Source organism: Teleopsis dalmanni, chromosome 2 (assembly GCF_002237135.1).
Source record: "Teleopsis dalmanni isolate 2A chromosome 2, ASM223713v2, whole genome shotgun sequence".
NCBI classification, from domain to species: domain Eukaryota; kingdom Metazoa; phylum Arthropoda; class Insecta; order Diptera; family Diopsidae; genus Teleopsis; species Teleopsis dalmanni.
This window is the reverse complement of record NC_051847.1, coordinates 245,072,062-245,076,704: the sequence shown is the minus strand read 5'-3', so window position 1 is coordinate 245,076,704 and position 4,643 is coordinate 245,072,062. Positions and strand designations below refer to the sequence as shown.

The 4,643-nt window shown below is 29.5% G+C and overlaps 1 non-coding gene and 4 pseudogenes across 1 annotated transcript; all 5 read right to left on the bottom strand.

Annotated features, from left to right (window-relative positions):
• Window positions 1-518: 518 nt before the first annotated feature.
• On the bottom strand, window positions 519-637 carry LOC119686662. Its single transcript, XR_005253059.1, has one exon. It is a non-coding gene; the product is annotated as a 5S ribosomal RNA (ribosomal RNA).
• Window positions 638-1,539: 902 nt separating this feature from the next.
• LOC119686682 lies at window positions 1,540-1,657 on the bottom strand (annotated as a pseudogene).
• An 894-nt stretch (window positions 1,658-2,551) lies between these two features.
• LOC119686674 lies at window positions 2,552-2,669 on the bottom strand (annotated as a pseudogene).
• An 836-nt stretch (window positions 2,670-3,505) lies between these two features.
• LOC119686681 lies at window positions 3,506-3,623 on the bottom strand (annotated as a pseudogene).
• An 838-nt stretch (window positions 3,624-4,461) lies between these two features.
• Window positions 4,462-4,579, bottom strand: LOC119686673 (annotated as a pseudogene).
• Between the last annotated feature and the right edge of the window lie 64 nt (window positions 4,580-4,643).

The window sequence follows — 4,643 nt, the reverse complement described above, 5'->3', positions numbered from 1 at the left end:
TAGTGCTAGTGCTAGTGCTATTGCTAGTGCTAGTGCTAGTGCTAGTGCTAGTGCTAGTGCTAGTGCTAGTGCTAGTGCTAGTGCTAGTGCTAGTGCTAATAAATAGGCGCAATCAATAGATTGTTGTTTTATTAAATTTTATTCAATAAGGACAAGGAATATAAGCAAAGCTTCTTAATTAGTAATTTTACTTGAAAAGTTTTCTATCATTTAAGGTTTTCATTCACGCTGGCACTCGTACTCACACTTGCACTCGCACTCGCATGCATGCCTATTGTACATTTTATATGGAACTGAACAAATCTTGAGCTTACGTGCATTTCGTATACGACACGATTACAATTTCAAAATTAAAAATGATGCGAATATACGTATACAGCAGAAATTAGTTAAATAATTGCATTTTATATAAATAAATAATAGATATGTGATATAAAGAAAAATATTATTAGTAACAAAATAAAATAAAAAAAAATTAAAACCGCAAAAAAAAGGAAAAAAGTAAAAAAGTGTTGTGGAGCCAACAACACGCGGTGTTCCCAAGCGGTCCCCCATCTAAGTACTAACCGCGACCGACGCTGCTTAATTTCGGTGATCGGACGAGAACCGATGTATTCAACGTGGTATGGTCGTTGGCAAAGAAAGTGTTTCAAAAAATCTACATCTACCAGTATTTTAATCTTATTCTTATTCTTATTCTTATTCTTATTCTTATTCGTACTACTTACTACGTACTATATATAATATGGAAAATGGAAAATAGAAAATAGAAAATAGAAAATACTCTAAAACTATTTTCAAAGCTATTTTATTTTATTTTTCATTTCAATTTAAATAAAATAAAATAGAAAAGTTTCTTTTTTCTTCTTCTCTAGTGAAGTTAATATGAACAGAATAGAAAAATTAAACTAAAACTGTTATTGAACATATCCGTGTTTGTATTTTACATGCTTAATTATGTAGTACTATTGCCTGTAATATTAACTTCAATATTAACTTTAACTTTAATTTTATCTTTAAGGAAGAATAAAATTATTATATATACTTATATTTTTATTAAAAAATTTAACATATGAATGCTAGTGCTAGTGCTAGTGCTAGTGCTAGTGCTAGTGCTAATAAATAGGCGCAATCAATAGATTGTTGTTTTATTAAATTTTATTCAATAAAGACAAGGAATATAAGCAAAGCTTCTTAATTAGTAATTTTACTTGAAAAGTTTTCTATCATTTAAGGTTTTCATTCACGCTGGCACTCGTACTCACACTTGGACTCGCACTCGCATGCATGCCTATTGTACATTTTATATGGAACTGAACAAAACTTGTGCTTACGGTGCATTGCGTATACGACACGATTACAATTTCAAAATTAAAAATGATGCGAATATACGTATACAGCAGAAATTAGTTAAATAATTGCATTTTATATAAATAAATAATAGATATGTGATATAAAGAAAAATATTATTAGTAACAAAATAAAATAAAAAAAAATTAAAACCGCAAAAAAAAGGAAAAAAGTAAAAAAGTGTTGTGATGCCAACAACACGCGGTGTTCCCAAGCGGTCCCCATCTAAGTACTAACCGCGCCCGACGCTGCTTAATTTCGGTGATCGGACGAGAACCGATGTATTCAACGTGGTATGGTCGCTGGCGAAGAAAGTGTTTCAAAAAATCTACATCTACCAGTATTTTAATCTTATTCTTATTCTTATTCTTATACGTACTACTTACTACGTACTATATATAATATGGAAAAATGGAAAATAGAAAATAGAAAAATAGAAAATACTCTAAAGCTATTTCCAAAAGCTATTTATTTTATTTTTCATTTCAATTTTAATAAAATAAAATGAGAAAGTTTGCTTTTTCTTGCTCCTCTAGTGAAGTTAATATGAAACAGAAATAAGAAAATTAACTAAAACTGTTATTGAACATATCCGTGTTTGTATTTTAGCATGCTTAATATGTAGTAACTATTGCCTGTAATATTAACTTCAATATTAACTTTAACTTTAATTTTATCTTTAAGGAAGAATAAAATTATTATATATACTTATATTTTTATTAAAAAATTTAACATATGAATGCTAGTGCTAGTGCTAGTGCTAGTGCTAGTGCTAGTGCTAATAAATAGGCGCAATCAATAGATTGTTGTTTTATTAAATTTTATTCAATAAGGACAAGGAATATAAGCAAAGCTTCTTAATTAGTAATTTTACTTGAAAAGTTTTCTATCATTTAAGGTTTTCATTCACGCTGGCACTCGTACTCACACTTGGACTCGCACTCGCATGCATGCCTATTGTACATTTTATATGGAACTGAACAAAACTTGTGCTTACGTGCATTTCGTATACGACACGATTACAATTTCAAAATTAAAAATGATGCGAATATACGTATACAGCAGAAATTAGTTAAATAATTGCATTTTATATAAATAAATAATAGATATGTGATATAAAGAAAAATATTATTAGTAACAAAATAAAATAAAAAAAAATTAAAACCGCAAAAAAAAGGAAAAAAGTAAAAAAGTGTTGTGGTGCCAACAACACGCGGTGTTCCCAAGCGGTCCCCATCTAAGTACTAACCGCGCCCGACGCTGCTTAATTTCGGTGATCGGACGAGAACCGATGTATTCAACGTGGTATGGTCGTTGGCGAAGAAAGTGTTTCAAAAAATCTACATCTACCAGTATTTTAATCTTATTCTTATTCTTATTCTTATACGTACTACTTACTACGTACTATATATAATATATAATGAAAATAGAATACTCTAAGCATTCCAAAGCTAAATAAAATAGAAAAGTTTCTTTTTTCTTCTTCTCTAGTGAAGTTAATATGAACAGAATAGGAAAATTAAACTAAAACTGTTATTGAGCATATCCGTGTTTGTATTTTACATGCTTAATTATGTAGTACTATTGCCTGTAATATTAACTTCAATATTAACTTTAACTTTAATTTTATCTTTAAGGAAGAATAAAATTATTATATATACTTATATTTTTATTAAAAAATTTAACATATGAATGCTAGTGCTAGTGCTAGTGCTAGTGCTAGTGCTAGTGCTAATAAATAGGCGCAATCAATAGATTGTTGTTTTATTAAATTTTATTCAATAAAGACAAGGAATATAAGCAAAGCTTCTTAATTAGTAATTTTACTTGAAAAGTTTTCTATCATTTAAGGTTTTCATTCACGCTGGCACTCGTACTCACACTTGGACTCGCACTCGCATGCATGCCTATTGTACATTTTATATGGAACTGAACAAAACTTGTGCTTACGGTGCATTGCGTATACGACACGATTACAATTTCAAAATTAAAAATGATGCGAATATACGTATACAGCAGAAATTAGTTAAATAATTGCATTTTATATAAATAAATAATAGATATGTGATATAAAGAAAAATATTATTAGTAACAAAATAAAATAAAAAAAAATTAAAACCGCAAAAAAAAGGAAAAAAGTAAAAAAGTGTTGTGATGCCAACAACACGCGGTGTTCCCAAGCGGTCCCCATCTAAGTACTAACCGCGCCCGACGCTGCTTAATTTCGGTGATCGGACGAGAACCGATGTATTCAACGTGGTATGGTCGCTGGCGAAGAAAGTGTTTCAAAAAATCTACATCTACCAGTATTTTAATCTTATTCTTATTCTTATACGTACTACTTACTACGTACTATATATTATATGAAAAATGGAAAATAGAAAATACTCTAAAGCAATTTCCAAAGCTAAAATAAAATAGAAAAGTTTCTTTTTTCTTCTTCTCTAGTGAAGTTAATATGAACAGAATAGGAAAATTAAACTAAAACTGTTATTGAACATATCCGTGTTTGTATTTTACATGCTTAATTATGTAGTACTATTGCCTGTAATATTAACTTCAATATTAACTTTAACTTTAATTTTATCTTTAAGGAAGAATAAAATTATTATACATACTTATATTTTTATTAAAAAATTTAACATATGAATGCTAGTGCTAGTGCTAGTGCTAGTGCTAGTGCTAGTGCTAATAAATAGGCGCAATCAATAGATTGTTGTTTTATTAAATTTTATTCAATAAGGACAAGGAATATAAGCAAAGCTTCTTAATTAGTAATTTTACTTGAAAAGTTTTCTATCATTTAAGGTTTTCATTCACGCTGGCACTCGTACTCACACTTGCACTCGCACTCGCATGCATGCCTATTGTACATTTTATATGGAACTGAACAAATCTTGAGCTTACGTGCATTTCGTATACGACACGATTACAATTTCAAAATTAAAAATGATGCGAATATACGTATACAGCAGAAATTAGTTAAATAATTGCATTTTATATAAATAAATAATAGATATGTGATATAAAGAAAAATATTATTAGTAACAAAATAAAATAAAAAAAAATTAAAACCGGAAAAAAAAGGAAAAAAGTAAAAAAGTGTTGTGGAGCCAACAACACGCGGTGTTCCCAAGCGGTCCCCATCTAAGTACTAACCGCGCCCGACGCTGCTTAATTTCGGTGATCGGACGAGAACCGATGTATTCAACGTGGTATGGTCGTTGGCAAAGAAAGTGTTTCAAAAAATCTACATCTACCAGTATTTTAATCTTATTCTTATTCTTATTCTT